Raw genomic sequence first — 23,686 nt, 5'->3', positions numbered from 1 at the left:
TCCTTAAATAATTTGGTACAAAGAGTAACCAAATGCTCTCGAGGGTCCTCTGAGGTTCATGTTTCTTGTTAACGAAATCAAATGGTTTCAAAAAGGGCAAATTTCTTTACATTTGTTCATTGTATTCATAAAACATTATGTTCCTCACAACCTCCATTTAATTATTGGGAACATTATGCAGCCCCCAGCCTGAAACCTATACTACTTCTAGATAGGTGAAATTAATGCAGCCCTAGATTTGGACCCACAGAAACACAATGTTTTTATTCAATGGTCTATGTGTGATGGTGCCCACCAAAATGATTGTTATATAGATGTAGATGCAAAATGTAACACTGACAAGGCAGGGAGCTAGGATTGCCACGAGTCCTTTATAATTTGTGATGGCAAGCCCTTAGATTTGTGGTGTATGTGTTGTCAACTTTCTAACTGCAGAAAGCTAAACATCCTCACCCTTGCCTGACCCCATTTCAGAGGCCTTGCCCCACCCTTCTCTGAGTCCTGACCTCCATCCTCCCTCCCTCTGCCCCACCTTGGCTCACTCCCTCATTTTTAGTGGGCTGGAGCAGGAGGTTGTGAGGGCTCCATCTGGGGGAGTAGGGTTTAGGGTACAAGAGACTCTGGGCTGGGACCAAGGGGTTTGGCATGTAAGATGGGATTCTGGACTGGGATGCAGGAGGGGCTGAAGGCTCCAGCTAGGAGTTAGGAATTTGGGGTCCAGGAGGGAGCTCTAGGCTGGTGGATGAGGCAGAGGAGTTTAGACTGTATGAGGGGACTCTGTTCAGCTCCTAGAAGTAGCTCCTGCCTTTGCCTGCTGGTTGCTACCTCTGCAGGACCCCTTGGCCATAGTTGCTGGTCAATGAGATCTGCAGAGCCTCCTGACCACCCATCCACTTAGGAGCCAGAAGGACATGCTAGCTGCCTCCGGGGAGCTACACAGGTGGGCATAGAGCCTGCTTTCCATTGTGGCTAACTGAACTTTTAATGGCCTTGTTACTATGCTGACTAAAGCTGCCAGGGACCCTTTTTAACAAGGTGTTCTGGTGGAAAACCAGATGCCTTGCAACCCTTCGAAGGGAAGGTGTTTTAATGTTTCATTGGATCCATTTAGGCATAATCCATGACTTCTTTTAACTTCTTTTCCAATTACAATGAAGCATGGAGAGAAGATCTTCAGATAATCAACATACTTTTCTATTCAGAGTTTGCTTGTTAGATTTAAGATTCTTCTTTTTTCCAAACAATGCTTCATTTTAATAATCTCACCCAGGAAATCATCAGTATATTTCAATAAATATTTAGGTTTCTCCTTTTATTTATATATGAATGTAACATGCCTAGTACCCTTCCCAGGGTATAGCATCCTTAGGATTTTCCAAAAATTCTCTCTGCAACATATGACACTTCATGCTTTGTATCCTTTGACAGGCCACAGTATTTTGAGTACTTGTGACGAAGTGCGATCTCCCCACACTCCAAAAGCCCCCATTGCTGCACTCTGCGGGGAGCGCGGAGCCCGTCTTGCTGCCTGTGCTGCATATTCGCGTGCCTTGGCACAGCTGGGCAACGCTGTGAACTGGAGCACGATGCCTCGGGCACGTTATGAGCGTGCCAGGAATGACGCAAGAGGGGTGGGGCAGCTGGGGCACATAGCGTTGATGTCACGGGGAGGGGTGGGGGCAGGAGAGACAAGACGGGAGTTACAAAAGGGAAATGGACACAGGGCAAAAGGGGAGATGAAGGACGGTTGCCGCAAACAAGTGGGAGGGAGAGTGGCAGGGCTCAGTGAGCCCTCTGGTCTGGTCGAGGAGATGTCCAGGAGAGGTGCGGATCTCCCCCAGCTGTAGCTGGGTAGTAAGTAGCCCAGGGCGGGGCTTCCCTGGTAAGGCCCACGGGCTGACGAGTTACGGCAGGAATCCCCGTCAACCGGACAGGAACTTGTCTGTGCCTGTCCTTAGGGCCCTGGGCTGGGACCCATGAGAGAGGGCTGGTCCGGGTCCTCCTACCCCGTCTGCCAAGGGCGAGTGCCAGAGTACGAGCTATTGGAAGCTGAAACTCTAACAGACTGCCGAAGAGGCAGGGTGGCCTGTGAAAAACTCTGAGCAGAGGGCCAATTAGGAACATGAGTGGGACCCCATGAGAGAGGAGTACCCAACTGAGTATCTGCCTCCTAACAAATAGTTCACATACCCACTTCAGATGATCAAACAATAGCATATTTTACTGGCAATTACACAAAAACAAACAGATAAAGTAACACACAGTAAAAATATACATAACCACATAAAACCAACACGTCCATACTACGGAAAGCAGAACTACACTAGTAATTATAACTTTGATGCACGATACTGCAGGGTGTTTAACTTTGTCCAAGGACTCATGCCATAGAGAAGACCAAATTATATTAAACTCATTCTATGTTGAACTGCATTTTTAATTAAGATATGTGGTCCTGGAAGTGCACAATGAGGGACACATACTAACTACAATTCCCTACTGAAATTCTCAATGATTTCTCTGGTAGCTTTGCAGACGCAGAACCTGCAGACATAACTCAGCTGCTCTGTGTGCTCTCACAGCATAAACTTCAACATCCAATGGTCTTATACATGCCTATCCAACATCTGGTGTATCTCAGGCAGCACACTAAGGCTGTGTCTAGACTACATGGTTCCATCGACAGACCCATGTAGATGAGGGTTGTAGGCAAAGGGAAATGAAGCGGTGATTTAAATAATCGCCGCTTCATTTAAATTTACATGGCTGCCGCGCTGAGCCGACAAACAGCTGATTAGCTGTTTGTCGGCTCAGCGCACTAGTCTGGACGCTCCTCTGCCGACATCAAAGCCCTTTGTCGGCAGCCCCGTTATTCCTCGTGGGATGAGGTTTACCGGCGCTGCCGACAAAGGGCTTTGATGTCGGCAGGGGAGCGTCCAGACTAGCGCGCTGAGCCGCCAAACAGCTAATCAGCTGTTTGTCGGCTCACCGCGGCAGCAATGTAAATTTAAATGAAGCGGCGATTATTTAAATCGCCGCTTCATTTCCCTTTGCCCAATAAACAAATCTACATGGCTCAGTCGACGGAGCCATGTAGTGTAGACGTACCCTAAGAGTGTGACTGCACTCCAGGACTTAACTCGAAATAAGGTATGCAAATTCAGCTATGTCAAGTGCATATCTTATTTCAAAATAGGTTATTTCAAAATAGGGAGTGTTTACACAGCACTTATTTTAAAATAGAGCACTCTTCCTCTGACTTCCCTTACTCCTCGTACAATGAGAATTGCAGTAGTCAGTGTAAGAAAGCTTCCAGCTTGACAGTATTTTGACACTACTTTGAAATAACTGCCTGCTGTGTAGATTCAGACTAAGTTATTTTGGAATAGCGCTAGTTATTTTGAAATAGTGTTGCAGTGCAGATATACCCTCAATGTTCCAATAGCAACTATGCAAGTGAAACAAGATAGACACAATGCTCTCACAATATTACACAGAAAAATGAAAAAAAGACACCACCACCTTATTATTAAATAATCACTCCATATATGAGCTCTCAATCCTCACATCAAAGGAAAACTACAACATTTTCAGAAGCTGAGCCTGGGAACTTAACTCCCTAAGTTTGCTAGAAAGATCATGGACTGAACAGATTTATGAGTCATTGCAACAATCTGTCACCCTTATTTGTCCTTTGACAGTAGAGGTGTTAACTGTCCACTTCTCCTTGAATGGTCTCTTGCAGCATGTGTTAACATCTGTTCCACCTTGAATTTAGCTATGGCCTCTGAATACCTTTCCCAGAGGTAAAAAAGAACTCTTTGTAAGCTTGGAAGCTTGTTTTTTTTTCATCCACAGGATTTGGTCCAATAAAACATACTATCTCACCCAACTTGTCTCTCTAAAATCCTGGGACCAACACAGCTCCAACAATATTAAAATGGACAAAGTTTTAAAATGAGCTTTACTTTTAAAAAGATCCTCAATGAAAGGCGTTAACAGTGTTGTCATTTAGGCTTAATCAATATTAAGATGAATATTATGCCCCACATTGTTTGAGAAATTTCAGACTGTGTAGAAGTTCAGTAAAATAGCACTGAATTGCTTCACTATTTAGCAAGTTATCTTCACAATATCAATAGGGCTTACACTGTTTTATAATTAAATTTTAAATTCTTAAGTATATTAACCTGCCACAAGAGTCTGGTAAACACAACAGGTATACCAGATCCAGCCCATGGGCCCTTGTGTGCAACACCTTAGAACTATAAATTTTCTAGCAATTTGACAATAGTGACGAATTTCTGTGGAATATCTCTTCTCTAGCAAGAGTGTATATGTACCCAGAGACCCTTCTCTTTACTATTTGAAGCCCTACTGTCAAAAGTCTCAATTAGCAGCTGGAGTTCAGTAATTGCCTATCAAAATACAGGCAGTTTTCACGGGTTTTTTTTACTCCGGGGGGATAAGAAAATGTAGCATAGAAGTAAATGTGTGAGGTCTTGGAGTTGGGCAGGAAAGTCGTTTTTGGGGGAGGGGGAGGGTGGAGAGTGTGTGCAGATATTGCTTTGCTTTGTTGGATTCTGTTACCTCACAGAGGGATGGATTTAATTGGTGACCTGGTCAGAAGGGTGAGTTTCTATCTACTGAAAAAGAAACTAATCACACCATAATTACCAGCAGTAGAAGATGCTAGAGACCAAGAAGAAATGTGACCTAGAGACTAATCCTTATGTGGTATCTCTGGTAAGCCCAGCCCTGTCATACCAATGTAGTTCGGTAACAACCAAAAATTTCTTACATTTCATTTCCTACAAATAAATGAGTATATACCTAAATAGCAAAATCACTAAATCAGACTATTGGTGAAAAATTAAAAGAGGACCTTCTATAGATAGAACAGATACTTTATTCTTACAAACTGTACATGACTTTAATATTATTACAGAATATGCAGAGTGCACTTGCGACACTAAAGCAAAATTAACAATATTCAGAACACGTCTAAGTCTTATTCCATTGTTAAGAAGTTGCAGTTATTGAGTAAAAGTAATAAATAATAATATACTCACCATAAAAAGCTGAGCCTTAAATATCTTTATATTAGTTTGAATATGCAATGACTTTATATCCTACATCAGGATTTCTGCAGGTTCTTTTGAGCCAAAGACTTAGGGAACTAACAATTAGCTAAACAGCTGAATGACAAAATTTGGCTTTGATTCCAAAAACGACTGTTTAGGGAATATTCATGTGTTGCTATGCAACACAATTTAAAATCAACAAATGTTGCCAAATTATTTTTGCATAAAATAATAGACTTGTAAGATTTTACAGCTTTTAATTAATGAAGTTTGTGGTTATTAACTTTTAAGTACCTATGTTAAAAATGCTGATTTTTATAATGAAAAACAAAATCTATATCTTAAAACCAAATGGAAGAACCACCTCCCATGATGTTCAGTAATTTGAAAAGTTTTTCTCCCTTGGGAAAATATACAACTTAGTGAAATAACATTTTATGCTGGTCTGCTCACCTACCTTCTCTGATGAGTTGGCTGTGGAAAGACTGTGTAGATGCAAAGCTCAATTAGTGTAATTTATGTATCCTTGAATGTCAATCATCACTGTTGAGAGGTGGGACTTTCAGGCTCTCTGTGCATTAATTAAGAGCTCATCTCAGCAGACTTATCTTTCTACCTAAGGACCAAAAAGTAAGTTTTAATTAGATTCTAAAAGACAACATGTCATATACAAAGTAAATGTAGTTCTTTAGCTAGTGTGTAAAAATAGGACAGTAAGAGGACATTATTAATAACAATGTAAAGGGCATCAGTCCCTTGTTCACATTTAACTTCATAAATACAGAAGTATTTTCAATGTGCACATTGAGTCCTGCTTTAAAAACTGCATCCAACTCTTGTAACAATATGCAGAATCAACAGAAGATTGACTAGGTTGCTTGGATGCCAACATTATTATTTGACCCCTGTCTAATTACTGATGCTGAGCTGATGTTGATTGAGTGTATCCAGAGAACTGAAGTTAGAATGTATTTCTCTCTGATGGCCAGCTTTTTGTTCCAGGCTACCTTGTGACAGAATATGCAATGGGCAAAACAATGCAAGCTCAGCAAAAGTGAGTGAATGGACTTGCACACAGCATCACTTTCACAGCCTGAGTGATGGAGAAAGTATGCAGTTGTTGGCTGGCCCTTAAATTTTGGAGGCTCAAGAGAGGTTAAAAAACTAGCTGGGCTCTCTGGTGTCAGCTGCTTGAGAGATGCCTCTCTCATGGAACGGCTTGTATGAGGACTATCAAATATGCTGCTAGGACTCACTTGGGAAATATTACATAAATAATATATTACATCATTTATAAATGAAGGGAGAGAAAACAAATTTTAAAAGCTGGTCTGGAAAATAAACATGTCAGCTAATAGCTTGTGCATAGAAAAAAAAGGAAAAATTAAAAGAAAAATAAGTTTACACCTGAGAGAACAAGAATAAACTTGTTTGTCAGACACTGAAATAAGGAATATAATGAGAGTAAAAAAACTGAAATAAAAGAATACAAAAAGAAAGGCTGCTGTAGGAAGTCTTGGAAAAAACAACTAAAATGCCAAACTCCAAAATGAAATTTAGAACAGAGGAAAAACACAGAAAAATAGGATTTCAGGCAGATGCAAAAAGAAGCTAAAATAAACTATGTACACACTACATGACATAATTAATAATAATGATAAAGAAGGACTCTTGCATAGAAGAACAGTACAATAGAAAGATGCGTCAGAATGTGGGATAAGGTTTATTAGCTGTCCTATAAAGACTAAATGTGAGTTCTAGTGTTCTTCACTGCTATTGTATTTCACAGCTTTTTACAAAAGGAATAAGTTTGGGAAACACAGCCATCATGTATGCTATGAATTTACTACATAACTAGTATACCTGACAGGTACTGAACAACAGTAGCAAAACTGACAAAACAAACTGTAGATATTACAGATATTCCATGTTAACGTTTTTCCTGTAAACAATACTGTGCAAGGAAACTATTACTACAGTGTAAGAGTAGTTATCTGTGAAATAAAATAAGAAAACATTAGCCAATAATTGATATTAATGCTGACCATAACAATATTTTATAATCCTCTCCCAGTTCATTCTCTCATATACTCCTAGCCATTTATATAGTGATTGTTATACAAGAGGGAAAAAAAGAACTCCCCAGGTAGAGGTTAAATCTAATTACTTATTAGATTTAAGAAACTGATAAATAGATGGGCTAAAAAAAACACACCCTTACATACAATATGAATATACTGCAATACTCCTTGAGAACTGAATATTAGAAACTAGCTATATTATTAGAAATTCAATCTTCATTGTATGAGTTAAGAGTACAGTAAACTTCCGATAATCCGGCACCTTTAGGACCCAGGAGGTCCTGGATTATCAGATATGCGGGACTATCGGACGGGGAGGCTATAAGAGGTCTGGGGTGGCATCCCCCCACGCCAGTCCCCTCATAGCCCCCCCTTCTGATAGTCCGGTTCTGCCCCAGGTGTCCCCGATTCAGCTGCTGCTGGTCAGTTTCAGCAGCAGCTGACTCTGGGACGCCTGCGGCAGAGCAGCTGGGGAGCTGCTTGGTTGGTCTGGTAGCGCCACCCCTCGGTGCTGCGAGACCAACCCGGCAGCACCCCAGCTGCTCTGCCCCAGGCGTCTCGGATTCAGCCGCTGCTGAAACTGACCAGCGGCTGATTTCGGGAAGCCCAGAGCAGAGCAGCTGGGGTGCTGCCAGGTTGGTCCCGTAGCACCGCCCCTCGGCGCTGTGGGACCAACCAGGCAGCACCCCAGCTGTTTTTTTCCCGGCTTCCCCGATTCAGCTGCTGGTCAGTTTCAGCAGCGGCTGAATCAGGGAAGCCGGGCGCAAAGCAGCTCCAATTGTCCGGTTCCCGATGATGCCGGCCCATCAGGAGTGCCGGAGCATTGGATGCCGGACCAATGGAGTTTTACTGTATTATAAGGTCACATAGTATGAACGACTGGTTATATTATGTGTCATACCACTTTAAATACATGGGGGGGGGGGGGTTTAGCTTTGAAATCTTGTCAGTTTTCCACTGGTTTTCTAAATTATCCCACTCAGTATGATAGACTTTGGACAGGGACATGTTTAATATTCACTAACACCTGTGGCAGATATTTTTAAATGGAAAGGCAAAAGAGATATGCCTACGGTATGTTGTTTTTACTCTCTTAATTGAAGTAAAGTATTGAGTCTTGTTATCTGCAGCCTCCAACTAGTCATATTTAGCACATTCCTTGTCAGCTGTGTCCCTTGATTAAGGTGATGGTAGAGATAATGAACACATGACACTGGAATAAACAGTAATTCTTTGTTCTCCTAAACAAAGATGAATTTTATAACTGTTTAATTTGCTATCATTCACAAGGGACAATGTCAAGAACTGAACCACAGGATTTTAAGTAAGTATAAATTGAACATTAGCAGCACGGTGCCTCCTTACTCCCTTTTTTATTTTTCTTAGTTTGTTCTCTTCTGAACTCAATTGGTGGTATGCTGCTTTGGAAGCCAGCCATAAAACAAGGCTAACTCGAACAATACAATCTAGATGATCTACTCAACTGTGACTGTGATTTGTGACCTGTCTTCAGGTGAATCAAATTCGGTCACAAAATCTTCTGACATGCAGCTATCACAAGTGCCTGAGAGACTGTCAACACAGTTGTACTAAATATTCTAAGTGAAACATGCTGAGAACCACTGGATTTCATGTGCTATCATGAAATAATCATAAAAGGTGTTCGAGCTTATCTAGAAGGACTCCAGTACATGAAAAACAAAAATATTCTATTTTCCTGATTTGTTTCTTTATTTGATGGTGAGGGATATAACAAATATTCTAATTACTATAGGTAATTCAAACAACAGGACAACACAAATTTTAAAAAGTGTCTACTACATTTTTTTTTTAGACACCTAGGCTAGGTCTACACTGCAATGTTAATTCGGAAAAAGAAACGCAATTTGCAGTATGCAAAATGTGTATCTTTTCCTGATTTACTTTCAAAAGAGGGTTTTCTGAAATTTGGCACATCTACACGGTGCCAAATTTCAGAAAAAAGTGCTTTTTTGACATGCCTTATTCCTCATAGAATGAGGTTTATAGGGATGGTGAAAGAGCACGTCTGCTTTTTCAAAAAAAAAAATTGGAAAAACAGACGCGTTCCTTAGATGCAGTGTTGTTTTTTCAGGATACCTCTGGTATCCCAAAAAAGCAATGCAGTCTAGATGTAGCCCTACAGTTTGATTTTTCCATGGTGCTGAGTAATGGCTGCTATTGCTTAGTTTCACAGAAAATCAGATTGTCACAAGCTGGTTTGCTTCTTTACATTAAGCAGGTCCAGCTCTCCTCAGCTGGAACTGATGCTCCCAGTCTGGCCAATTAACTAGATGGGTCAGCACATGAGGCTATGAAGAGCCAAACTGTCAATAAGGAAGGAGTAGGATGCCAAGTGCAGATATGGGCTGGGGACGCTGGGATTGCAGACAGCTTCAGGCCTTTCAGCAATCTGTGGGAACCCCAACTGTGGCCTGACACTTGTCTGTGCTGCTTGGCCATGGGATGTGTGTGTGTGGGGGGGGGGGGGGGGGGCAGGATGGTGGCCTGCACACCTTTTGGGCTCCAGGGAAGCTGTGGCTGCGGGCCAGGCCACACTATGCCTCACTGAGACCCACATGAGCATCCTCTGACTCTTGGACAGGCACTGATTGCTGAGAAGGAGGGCATGCCTTCTCAGGGAAAGTGTGAGCATGCATGACTGATGACTTTTTCCTCTTGCCCACTACAGCCGGACCAGCTGACCAGGAGGGACCAGCTGACCTGCCCCACCACCCGGACGGCTGCAGGGAACCCGTCGGCATTGGTGCAAGTATTTGAACCTGGCGCGTCAGCACATCTCAGTCCTGCAAAGAATGCAGAACACATTTAACCAGAGGATGGAGGCAGAGGCAGAGTGGCGCAGGCACTTGCTGGAGGAATTTGCCCAGCAGCGCACTGACATTTGAGCTGCTATCCGGGAGGCTATGGCCTTCCCCGGTCCTGTGCCTGGTCCTCTCCCTCCTGCTCAGCCTGCCCCTCCCTCAACCTCTCCCATCCCAGACCCAGGTACAGCCCCACCTCCTGCCCATCCCCCTACTGTCCCAGCCCACATGCGTGGCTGTGTGTGAGAAGACCTCTGCAGCCAAAGTGCCAAGGGCTCCTCATCAAGGCAGCACCCTCAGCCCTGAGCCTCCCTCCCCCCTTCCAGGTTGACATTCCCCCTTCCCATCTGAGAGTCACCGAGGGAAGCACTTTACTTTGTTTACAAACACTTTATTTTTCTGAACAAAATGGCATTTTATTTTTTCTGAACTAAAGAGTATTTTAGTTTTTCAAAAAACCAACAGTGAAATAAATGTTGGTGTACACATTTTTTCACCAACACCTGTTTCTGTTCTCAGTGTGTGATGAAAGAGTACAATGTGTGAATGTGGGGCTGAGGGGTTTGGAGAAGGAAGGCACCAGGGGCATGGGGCAATCCCACATCTGGAAGGCCCTGGGGAAAATCATCAGCCTCCTTGGGAGAATTGCTCCCTCAGGGCTTCTCGAATGCGCAAGCCCAGCTGGTGGGCTTGTTGGATGGCAGCTGTTCAGGGATGCTCAAAGTGCCTCCCCTCCACATCAGCCTGTGTCCCCCATGCAGGGAGAAAGGCCTCCCCTTTCCTCTCAACTAGGTTGTGCAGCACACAGCATGCAGCAACCACATCAGGGATGTTGTGTTCCACCATGTCCAGCCGAGTGAGCAGGCATCTAAATATGCCCTTCAGATGGCCAAAGGTGCACTCCACCTGGAAGCGAGCCCGATTCAGGTGGGAGTTAAAGAGTTCCCTACTCGCATCCAGGTGGTCGGTGTAGGGCTTCATGAGCCAGGTATTCCGCATTGGCCATGATGCAAGTAGCTATCTGCACATCCCCAGCTGCATAGTTCCTCTCCAGGAAAAATGCCCTAGCCTGCAGCTTGTGGTACAGGTATGAGTTCCAGAATCTGCGGGCATTGTGTGCCTGGCCTGACCATCCGACACAAATGTGTGTGAATTGTCCCCAGTGGTCAACCAGGGCCTGCAGCACCATGGAAAAGTAGCCCTTTCTATTCATAAGTTCAGAAAACCCAGCCCTGCAAATCCAGCCAAGATGGTGTGCAGGTCTCCAAGGCTGACAGTCCTGTGAAGCAGCTCCAAACTGATGGCTGTCACCATTTGCAGAAAGGGACAAATACAAACATACATACCAGGGCATTAGAGGAGCTGCGTGAGCTGATGAGAGGTGTTCCCTCACTCCTCCCCTCCCAGACCCTGAGAGCCCCTCCTCAGGCAACCCTCCTGTGCCCCTGCACCACCACAGGGTGAGGCCAGGCAGGCTTCTACCACTCCACCCCATCCCCCATTCTCTGTGCCCGGTCCTGACCATCCCCCTTATCCACCCACTCCCATGGACTGTCCCCCGAGAGCGACTTACCTCCATCAAGACAGCCCCGACGGTACACCTCCCAATGCCAAACTGATGTCCCATGGAACGGTAGCTGTCGGGGGTGGCCAGCTTCCACAGAGCAATAGCAACGTGTTTCTCAAGGGGGATGATGGCACACAAGCAGGTGTCCTGGCATTGCAGAGCAGGGGCAAGCTAGGCACAGAGCTACTGGAAGGTGGACTTCCACATCCGGACGTTTCGGAGTCACTGGTTGTCGTCCCACTGCTGCATAACAAGCCAGTCCCACCAGTCACAGCCTCCAAACTCACCTCTCCAGGAATAAGTTTGGGAGCAAGGGTAGTAGGGCTGCAGCCTGAGTGAGGGGCTCAAAGCTGGGTTCTAAATCCAGCTCTGCTGCAAACTTCATGATGCTCTCATGAAGATGCAGCAGAACTTCCATCATCACAGTATGGGGCCATCGCCTGCCATGGGGTAGCTCAGGCTCCATGGCCAAAAACACAGTGCAAAGCAAAAAACCAAACCTGAAAATAAACTGCTGTGGTGTCTGAGGAATCAGGGCAACCAGATCAAGCACTGCAGCAGCTTTGCTTTCCCTCTAGGAGGTACACAAGCCAGAAGCAGGAGCAGTGCAACGGCTGTCCAGGAGGATCCCTTTAAGTACGTGTCTATGCAAAGAGCATGCAGCAGTGCCTGGACTTTAAGGCTGCCCCGTGACTTGCCAAAAGCACTTCCGGGTGCCTTCTTTTGTCAACAGAGCGTCCGCCAGTCTGGACGCTCTTTGTCAACAAAGCGGATCGATTTTTCGATCTGCGTAATGCAGTCTAGATGCTCTTTGTTGACAGAGGCTTTGTTGACAGTATCTGTTGACAAAGCCTCTGTTGACAAAACCCTGTAGTCTAGACGTACCTTTGGAGACTAAAGATGCAAACCCAGAACTCGTGGACACATAAGAAAATGTGATTCTATCTCAATGGAAAAAAAGAAGCTTAAATAATTTTAAAAAATAGAACAGTTGCATATAGCTGCATTATTCCCTAAACTGAATCTAATGGCTATGTTGCTTCTTGTACGAAAATTGAAAAGTACATGTCTAAATTATTCACAATGCACATTACTGAAGAGGAAACTTATATAAAATAATTTAAGTTTGTAAATGGTTATGAAAAAATAATATAGAGTCAATTCATTATTGAGAGAGAGCAGATACTGGGTCCTTGCAGGTTAGCTTTCTGTTGGAGGATAAATTAGAAATGGAGATTGGGTATATTCTTATTGGAAGTTGTTTTACAAATAGGGTTACTAACTTTCAAATTGCACAAAACCGAACTACCTTGCCCTTCTCTTTCTCCGAGTCCCCACTCCCCGCTCTCTCCATCCTCACTTGTTCTGTCCCACTTTTGCTCATTAGTCTGGGATGTGGATTGGCATATGGGAGGAGATAAGGGTTCTGTCTGAGGGATGCAGGCTTTTAGGTGGAGATAGAAGTGAGGGATTCTGGGTGTAAGAGGAGGCCCTAGGCTGGAGCAAGCAGTTGATGTGCAGGGACAGTAAGTACTCCAGGGAAGGCTGGGTATGAGGGATTTGGGGAGTTCTGGATTGGGGCTCAGGGGTTCAGAGTGTTGGAGGGTGTTCCAAGCTGGGGCATGAGATTGAGGTGTTCAGGCAGTGCTTACCTCAAGTAGTTCCCCAGAAGTGGTGACCTCTCTCTTGGCTCTTAGGTGCTGAGGCAGCCAGGAGGCTCCATGCGCTGCTTCTGCTCACAGGTACCACCCTTGCAGCTCCCATAGGCTATTATTCCCAGCCAATGGGAGCTGCTTCTCAGGGCAGGATCAGCACACAGCTTCCGTGGCTGCTTTTAGGTCTAGGAGCCAGAGGGACATATGCTGCCACTTCCGGGAAGCCACACAGAGCCAGGCAAAGGGCCTACCTACATAGCCAACGAAACTTTTAATTACCTGGTCAGTGGTGCTGACCAGAACCAACAGGGTTCCCTTTTGACTGTGATTCTGGTTGAAAACTAGAAACCTGGCAACTCTATTTACACAATACACACCAGACCTTGAACAGGAGTGATAAAAACACAAACATCTTCTTCTGGTGATCACAGCCAATATGCTGATACCTGGTTCACATTTATTCTTTTTAAGGCATGGAGAGCTTATATTTAACCATTAAAATATTTTTAAATATATTACATCACACAACAATGAGCACCTACTATACACTTCACCTATATATAGGCTCTGAGGTGGAGACAGCAGTGAGGGATTCTGGGTGAGAGGAGGCTCTGCCTGGGCAAGTGGTTGATGTGCAGAGGGAGTAAGGACTCCAGGGAAGGGACGAGTATGAGGGATTTGGGATATAGGAGGGAGTACCTACATACTCTGTAATGCCACTTCCAGTCCAGGACCCACCTTCCAAAATGGAAGATGATGTCTGGCCTCTGTAGCCATATTGCACATCCTTATAGAACAGTAATAGCTACTTCACAAAAATCCCTGGAAGCAAGCCCTGCTGCCAGAACACTCTAAAGATATTAAGGCTGAAGGTAAACTCTCTTCCTGGCAACCACAGGTCCCCCCATGTAAATACAGTACATTTATCCAAAGACTGAACAGTGCTATATTATGACTTAGAGGCTCTGAGCACAGCCACTCCAAGCACAAGTCTACCTGAACCACATGAGTATATACTCGGGGCAGTTGGCCCATGCTACCTCAGCTAACCTCCTATTTTCAGGATGTTAGCTCAGATAAGAACCAGAACAAGTATGTGTATGGGAGCTGGGAATCACTCTGCTAGCTCATAGTGTAGATATAGCCTAAGAAACAGAACTTGTAAGACTACATGTAGCGGCACCTCCTGGTGACTCCTGCCAAAACTGTCATATGTTGTGTGATATTTATCTGTAAGCTTAGATACACAGGAGTCACCTGATGACTCCTGTGTATCTAAGTTTACAGATAAATATACGATATATGACATTCTGAAACTTTCATAAATGTTCACTATCTGCTACTCTTGGTCACCACTTTTCCCATTTCCAAACGCAAAGATTGCTAGCATCAGAAACAACAAATGCTTCTAGGACAAAAAATAGTTTTGAACTATTTCCATTAATTTAGCTGTCTTTAATGAGGTAAGTATTTTATCCTTTTTTGAAACAATGTTGATCACAGTGTCTACCTTTGTTTTTCATTTTATCTTTCTTTGCAATTTAATCTGTTTCCCTCAACAGGAGACCAGGAGAAGAAACCAGCACGTTATGGATCTGATTTAACTCCTTCTGACTTTGTATTGCTTCCTACAAGGCCAGACTCTTGTGGACTTTTAGAAAGCGACCCCTACGCCACAGTTAGGAACTGCTGACAAATGATACTATCTGAGGAACAGTTTGTGAACCTATAATTAAAGACTATATGGTAATACACTCACACAAAAGGGTTGCATTTAAACCACATGTAATTTCCTGACTTCAGTGCTTTAAAAATCATAACTTACTGTTAGTATTTTAATGCATCATCATGGGTTTTTGTTGAGGCAATGGTGGTGAGCTGGAGGTTTTGAGGAACAAAAGAAAGCTTTTGAAATCTTATCAAGGTTATATGGAATTAAAATAGAAATATATTTGACATCTTATAATAACTACAAACTTCCCCCTTCCCACCACACAGGTAAGCTTGATGGTGGGAAAATATTTGCCAAATGTACACAGTTCTTGATGTACCCAAAATGATATTACATTTGAAAAGTTTAGACGTGTGTTTATATATTAAATCTTAAATTTTGCTTAGCTCAGTTCAGTTCTATCCAAACAAAATAAGAATTGTTCAGCTTGGCTTTCCTTGTGTTTAGTAAACCAAAGCATAGAGAAACACAATGGGTGGATATTTTTCTGTGACCAAAGATCTCTTGTGAAGGAGGGTCAGACTCAGATCCTTAATCTATCAGTTTATCACACAGCCTGGGAGTCACTTTGAAAATGATTCCATTGCAGTCAGCAACACCCAAAATGTGGATGGAAGTCATTAATCAGGCAGCCATACCTTAATGTTTTCTACTGCCGAGACAGCGACCATTGCTGACTCGATGGATAAGAGAGAAGTTTGTTTTAAATTGGGATGCACCTGTATGTGATAACTTTGGCTTCAGCATTTTGCTACATCAGTCTCCCCTGTTGTTCCTTCCCATTTGTCACATCCCCCTCACCTATCCTAATCTCAGTATCTATACTCAACTTTACTTTATACAGATATTTCAAATCCATATTTTTGAAATGAGAAAATAAACTGATTTACCCACATGTCCAGGGAATTAGTTTCTTGGTTGTTAACCATACAGTCGATTGAAAAGCTAACAAGTATATGATACTATTACCCTAGGATCCATACTAAGGGTTCTGGAGAGAACAGTAGGAGAGCTATAAATAGGAAAATGCCTAGCTGCCTATCTCCAGCCAGGTTAATAGGTTTGTTTTTTCACCTGAGAGGCTAAGATCAAAAGAACATTAAACTGTTAAGAACTTCTGTCTTGGAAGATGTGAGTGGGCAACAGCAGCTGCTGTGGTGGTGGGAGGTTAGGGTGGGGCAAAGACAGGATTGAGGCATAAACTAGAGAATGTAGCAGGTTTGTGCGGCTGGGGCCGAGGATGTGCAGGATGTGTGTGAGGCAGCTGGGCTTCGCTACGCTTTGAGAGAGTTGATAAGCTTTAAGCAAAACCCAAGCAGGTAAACCTTTGGTAAACTTAACATTGTTCTCTGCTTGCTGTGTGTACCTTTGGGATGAATGGACAATATAAAGCATCTGTTTTGAAGAACTTTTATCAATTGCTGGTCACAGATTTCTGGAGACAAGTATGCCAATTCCAGTTGGGTCTGTCATGCTAATATGGTTGAAAACAGAGAACTGCTACCCCGGGATTCTAGCTCAGAGTGGGCCCTAAGAACTACAAGGGTCAACTGTGGAAGAGATGAAGTTTGTAAAACTTGTCACGTGAAGGATGCAGTCATGGAGGACTGGAAGGGCTGAAAGCAGCTGCTCACTCTGTAACAGTATGAAGGGATAAGAGGGTACTGTCCAGGCCCAGCCAAAGATTTCGCGGGGCCCAAGGCAGCACGCTGTGTTTGGCTGAGCCACATGGCTGTGCAGCTCCTACTCAGGGCAGCAAATGAGCATCCAGGTGGGCGGGGCTGGTACTGGGCAGCGTGGGGCCCTGAATGTGCAGGGCCATGGAGCCCTGAATGCACGGGGCCCAAGGCAATTGCCTTGCTTGTCTTGCCCAGAGTCTTGGCCTGGTACTCCAGTTTAAAGTGGACAAATCACACTGGGAGGAATGCCATTAGAGAGAGGCCTGTCAATTGGAAGAGGTGGAGAAATCACAGATGCACCTTGTCTCTGAGCCATCACAACAATAAATAAGGTAATCTGTCATGATCAAGCCAATTGGAGCTGAACATTATTCTGTACTGCCTAACATATCTAAGGTTATAGATATGTTCAATATAGTCAATTGATTTGTTTGAAATAGCCTGTGATGTTATAACTAAAGACACAGTGCCACTTATGCCACCCAGCTTCATTATTGCATATGTAGATAATAAAGCTGTGTGGCATAAGTGGCACTGAGTACCAAAGCATTACTGATTTCAAGGTGTGTATTACTTACTACCCAAAGTACTCCATCAGTCCTCTCCAAATAAGGCATGATACCCCTTCCCCCATCTATTAAAATCAATGGAGAGGCACATCATTTTCTCTACCTTGGAAGTTATCTTTCATCCAAGGCAGATATTGATGTAGAAATCCAACATTGTATGAGACATACCTGTGCAGCCTTTGCTCATTTATGGTACAGGGGTTTTGAAGATCACACCATTTGAACAGATACCAAACTTTTTGTCTATCAAGCCATCATTCTCTCAACACTATTGCATGGGTCTGAAACCTGGACAAACTACAGACAACACTTGAAAGTCCGATGTTACCTCTGCAAAATCTTGAAGATCAAATAAGAAGACAGGTGCACTAACTTTAGTGTCTGGAAGAGGTATAGACCACCAGTATCAAGGCAATGATCATCCATCAGCAACTTTGCTGGATGGTCACATTGTTCAGATGCCAGGCCATTGCCTCCCAAAACAGGTCCTGTTTTCTCAGCTGAAAGGATACCGTAACATGGGAGGACAACAGAAGCGTTATAAGGACTTGCTAAAGGATAGCTTAAAGAAGTGCAACATTGACATTGACACTTGGGAAACACTCACCCAGGATCACTCAAAATGGAGAGAAGTCCTATGCAATGGCTCCCTGCTGTTTGAATTAACCTGCAGACAAGCTGAGGAGGAGAAGAGGTGCCGGAGGAAGGGGAGAATGGCTTTAAATCATGGTCAACAGCCTCCTGCTGTACCTGGAAACATCTGTTCTTGTAATAGAATTTGTGGTTCAAAGATTGGCCTTATCAGCCACCTGAGGGTCCACAACTCCTACGGGAAATGATCACACTCAGCAACGAGTGATGGCCCATCATCATCATCATCACTGACATGCTTCCGAACCCCATTGACTCTAGCTGATAGGCTGTACAACCCTGGGATAAGGGATAAGTATAGATGCTGGCTCTTAGGCTGACTATAGATGCTGGCTCTTACTGCCTTGAGCAGGGACTACAATTTACTTTGGCCATCAGGCCATAGAGTCCTGCAACAGGGGCTGACCATTACAGGCTTTAGCTACCAAGCCTTGCTGCCCTGAGTTAAAGGGCCTACCCCTATTGACTTTGGCTACCAGGCAGTCTCGCCCAGAATTAAAGGGCCATTCTCTACAGACTTTGGCTACTTGGCAAGGCTGCCCTGCTCCTCATTGACACTAGCCATCAGGCGGTGCAACCATGGTCTAAGGGTTGGTGCTCCTAGATGGAGAAAGAGATTGCCAACAATTCAACGGCCGATTAGGCGGCATCCACACCCCTGTATAATGTCCCCTAAGGGATGTCCATCATAGCAATTTTCAGAATGTGGGGGCATGGCTGACCATCCTCTCTAGGTGGCTTCCAGTTGCCATGATGACCTTTGGAAGCCATAGACAATCAGATGTGAGTATTAGAGCAAGGCTGAATATGGCTGGCTGGCTGGCAGTCTGTCCCCAGGATCAGGGGGAGGAGTGTAAAGATAACAATAAAGCCACTTTGCTCTCTAGTAAGTGAAACTGAACCACTGCCCAGGTCTGGGGTAGATATTCATTTTCAGTTGAGAAAAATACAACTGTTTCTTGGATATAGTGTCAATCAGGAAGATTAAAAAGAGCAGGAAATGGATTCCTATGAATTTTTAAACACCTGATGAAAAATATTCCCTGCTAGTCTACTAAAATAGTCATAAGGATGTACAGTGCTCATTGCAGGATCTAGCCCATTATTTGTAACTTAGATTGAAAGTAGGAGATGGAGAGGGGGGGACGGGACAGATACACAGCTATCATCGTCATAGCTATCATCTCTCATGAAGATGGATTAATTATGCTGAAGGGACAAGCTCTCCCATGAGCACAGTAACATGTACACTGAAGTGCTACAGTGGTGCACTGCACCAATGAAACATTTTAAGTATACATTTGCCCTATGCGAAGATCTGTCTCAAAGAAGCACTCACGATGGCCTCTGCAGCTACTCCTAATGAAACAAAACTGTTTCAAACAACCAAGAGTCTAGTTTCAATCAAACCAATATGAAACTAGGAAATGCCCATGGAAAACAGCCTTGACATTTCTCCAGACAGTGAAATGTGGGAAAATGTCCACGATAATTTTTAAGAAGACAAACATTTGTCACTTGCACTCAAAATTTCAAAGCAAATTCTGCATTTTTATACACAGAGATATTGTGAGTGGTACTTTTGCAGCCAATAATTACGACAGCTCTAGGAAAAGTCAATTGGTCCACCCTGATTTTTAAAAATGTCTGTATTAAAATACTCACAGAAGCAGACATATTTCTTTGCTCATTATTTATTATACTTTGCTGTGAGTTAAACTGGAAACTGCAAGCAATTTAATATATGGATTTACTGTACTTCTGTATCCTCCAGTGAAATGCTATTTGGTTGCTTATAACAAAAGTACTTTTCAGTGAATCACAACATATATTTCCCATTCCCTCAACAGCAGTGAAATATGAAGGAAACTGAGGAAGACTATTATTCCTTTTCCTTTGTTGGTGAACAGTAGTGTCACAAAAGCCATTCTTTCAGAGCAGCATTCTTTTTACAATGATATGAATATATTTTGCACTTAAATATAGTTTTAGAAAAAAGTCAACAGTAGAGTTTTAGTGGCTGATCTGAAGCAAATCATAATCAATTAATGTAGGTCAGTTTTTTATGACCTCAGAAACACACAAAACAAACAAAAATGTGCTTGCAATTTAATTAATGGCTTTGGTTTTTTGCTGCTCGTCACAGTCCCAGTCAATCAAAAGCAGAGACTGTCATTAACTTTTCCTCTCCCTGCACTATCTTCATTGAATAGGAAAGATTTTCACTGAAGAGCAATACAAGATAAAAGTATCACAGGCTTAACCTTGCAAATCTCTTGAAGCTGAACTCGTATCAATGATTTCTGCAGCTGGATCTGAATTCTCTCAATTCAACACCTCAATTTGGGTCAGAGGCTATAGCATCTATATGAGTCACGTCTGCAGATCATATGGTTTTGATCTCTGTTGCAAATTAGTTAGAAAATATGTGCTGCAAATAAGTACTGGAAAATCAAGATTATTACTCTTTATATAGGATTTTTTTGGTGGGAGGTCAGGGCAATGTAGTAAAAGAGCTAGTTCAGCTTTAAGGTATGACCAAAAGCGATCTGCTGAATGGCTATTGTAAAACTACCCTTTAAGTAGGACAATAATTGGCAAGAATACCTACCTAGAATCAAATTTGTGAGCTCTCTCACACACAGTCAAGCTACTATGTAACCTAAATGGTGTTTCAAGTCTGATAAGAAAAATAAAGTAAAATACTAATACAGCCCACCACACACTGAAGAAAGAGAAAAGCCAAAAGAAAGGAACATACGTTAGAAAGGTATAGATTTCTTTTTAATCTGTATCAAGCTTATCCTTAAAAACAATGTGTAAAATAGAAAGCAAAGCAAAACAAAACAAAATGGAAATCACCCCCCCCCCCCCCCCCCCGCAACGTTCCTTTTATTCCAGAGTTAATGGAAAGCCATTTGGCTCACAGATATTATGGTTTAATAGTATTTTTCTGACATGCCAGCCATAGTGTTTCTGCATATTGAACATAGCTAATAAAAGTAATGCATGAAAATAATTCTCACAGGGAAACTCTCTCTTGCTAATATGATTCATAAAAGATGATCAGCCAGAGTTGATTTCTACTAAAAATATTCTTTTGCACATTTTTTGTTATCCTTGATATTTATTCAGTGTGTAAAAAGCATAAGCTTTATCAGGGCAGCTTGTATGTACCAAGCTGTATATGATCATATCATATGTCACCCTAATAAATTAAGTCCAAGTGGATGCTTGATTGATTCTGAAGTTAACCTTATGGTTAGCTATCAAGTCAGCAAAAGTTGAATTGTTGTTAATCAACCCAGCTTCTAGCTAATTAGGACTAAACAGAATATTTGCAGTTTGTTTCTCCAGAAAATTTTTTTTAGAGCCAGAAAGTCAGGAATTGCATATTGAAATGTGTTATGTACTACAGGTTGTACCTCCCTAAACTGAGACACTGGTCCAACAACATCCATGGCTTGGAAGGAACATGAGCATTCCTGGGCGAGAGAGCCCTCAGGTTGGTGATAGTAGTGACGGGGCTGTGGCAACCCAATCAGCAGCAGAATTAGAGTGTTGTCTCTAGGAACCCCAGCTCATTTGTTGGAGTTGTGTTATGAACGAGGCAGGTGAGTGCAAGAAGGGAAAAGATAGTTTGCTGGTTAAAGCAGTTGAATGTTGCCCTGGAGAACTCAGTTGTATCACTGCCTCTGCTACAGAGTCTCTCTGTGATGCTGGACAAGTCACTTTAAACCAGACTTCTCATAGCTGGCTACTACATTTTATCTTTTGGATGCCTGACTTGAGACTATGGGATGTAATATGCAGAACTGCTGAGCATTCAAAGCTACAACTTAAATTAACTGGAGCTATGCTTTGAATATACCTGTACCAAGTGTGGACAGTAAAATAAAAGAAACATTTGGCCTTAATCACTCTGCATCAGCCTCACAACTGTAAAGAAAAAAAGATATAATAGTGTGCCCTCATCTCCCAGTGAGGATATAAAAATAAATTTGTAAATGTTTTGAAGCCCCTAGCCTAGATGATAGGTTTAAACACCACAGAAAAGTTCACAAGTAAATTAGTAATTCTGTATTCCATGCAAGGTCTGAATAATATACAGTAAATAATTCATGAGGCCACACCTTGAACAATGATTATAAAACAAAACATTGAACTGCTTCTCATTTAGTGAGCATCCATCCTGTGCTCTAAATGAAGCAGGGGTCCTTGGCACTGAATTTCTTTGATTTTTCTGGGCACTGGAAAACACTCCACATTATAAAATTAAGCTACAAATCTACATGTTATCACTATTTGCTATTTTCTTGAAAAAGGAGAAAGGATTCTCAAATGAAAAACTTGTATTTTGCAGTTTATGATAAATTGGTGAGGAGTGAAAATAATAAATACTGAATAGTTAGTAACTAGATAAAAGGCAATGATATTCATGACTGCTCTAACAGCTGCTTTTTATCAGAACATAAATAATTTCAGGGGCAACAAAAGGGATTGTTTGGCCAAACATGCTTGTTCTTTTGGGGGATTATGTAAAAGCAGTATTTCTGCTCTTTTAATATATTGGCATGTCTACTATTTCTTGAAAATCCAGGATAGAGATTTTATGTTTTGATGCAGCTGCTTTTGTGCAAAATAAATTACTCCTTACAGTAGCTCAAATGTACGTTGTCTACATATGTATACAATTTTGCTAAGCACCATTTGTGACTTCAATGGGAATTGAGGGCTCTCAGTACCTCATAGAACTGACCATTTGAAATGTATGCAAGCTAGTCTCCCTCACCAATACATTTGTTCCAGTAAAACATATTACCTTGCCTACCTTCTTCCTTGGGAATGTTAGCAGTTCAAGTGAAGGAATATTGGTATTTTACATATTTGCAAAATGCCATAGACATTTATGATGTCCCTGTATGTAAATATTTAATAATCATATTTAAAGAAAAAAATGAAATGCACCATATGGTATAAGAACCTAAACCTATTAACAAAATAAAAGGCAGATGTACAGAAAATGAGATGTACAGAAAAAGAACAAAAACTTGTTAGCATTGGCTGGTATTTTTGTGGTGAAACTACTGTCTTTGTTCGAGAGCTCAATCATGCTTTTAGTATGCAGCTCATAGAAGGGGTAGTATAGAAATGCACCATTACAGAGGTAAATGTGGGCAGTATTATGCCACAAAGAAGCATAAAGACTCCTGGGGCTCCCAGGATACTATTTAAAATGTGTTGCATACTGTTGTGCCACTAGCTAATTCTGTTGAGTGGCATGAGAGGCGTGACTCATACACTTAGTGCCTGATTATGTCAACCTTACTGACAGAGGCCAATTGTTGCTAGCTGCCAAAGAGTTCAGGTCTCCGTATCAGCAACTCCTAGTAGCCCTGACAAACTCATTACATCTAACACACTATTTTGATGGTATTTATTCATAAACAGCAACTTGTAAGGAATCAAATGAAAGCTGGTGCAATTAATATAATTGAGAAATGCATGTACTCATAATATTAAAGCATTATGTGTACTCATTAAAATACATTTTAAATTATGTAACAAGGCAAAGATGACAAACATGTTTACTCCCAAACAAAGCATGCCTATTTACCCATGCCAGAGCAAAATTAATTCTTCTGGAGTCAATAGGGCTACCAGATATTGTGGGGGCCAAAAATTAGGGGATTAGTGTAAAGGATGGGACTGTGGGTTGAAGCAGGATGGTAGGTATAGTGTGGGAGGAGATGAGGTCTGTGACTGGGAGTACAGGCTCTGGGGTGGGGGTGGGGGTGAAGCGTGTGGGGTACAGGAGGGGCTTC

General features: G+C 42.5%; 1 protein-coding gene across 2 annotated transcripts in view; it reads right to left on the bottom strand.

Annotated features, from left to right (window-relative positions):
* Positions 1–23,686, bottom strand: part of TENM3 (teneurin transmembrane protein 3) — a 2,294,790-nt gene that overhangs the window by 935,615 nt on the left and 1,335,489 nt on the right. For both annotated transcript variants that reach the window (XM_075930244.1, XM_075930245.1), the window contains one exon: positions 5,542–5,700. The gene's annotated coding sequence lies outside the window, so the exon portion shown is untranslated. The remainder of the gene's footprint in view (positions 1–5,541; positions 5,701–23,686) is intronic.

This window comes from Pelodiscus sinensis, chromosome 5, assembly GCF_049634645.1.
Source record: "Pelodiscus sinensis isolate JC-2024 chromosome 5, ASM4963464v1, whole genome shotgun sequence".
In the NCBI taxonomy this organism is placed as follows: Eukaryota; Metazoa; Chordata; order Testudines; family Trionychidae; genus Pelodiscus; species Pelodiscus sinensis.
This window is presented reverse-complemented; position numbering and strand designations above follow the sequence as displayed.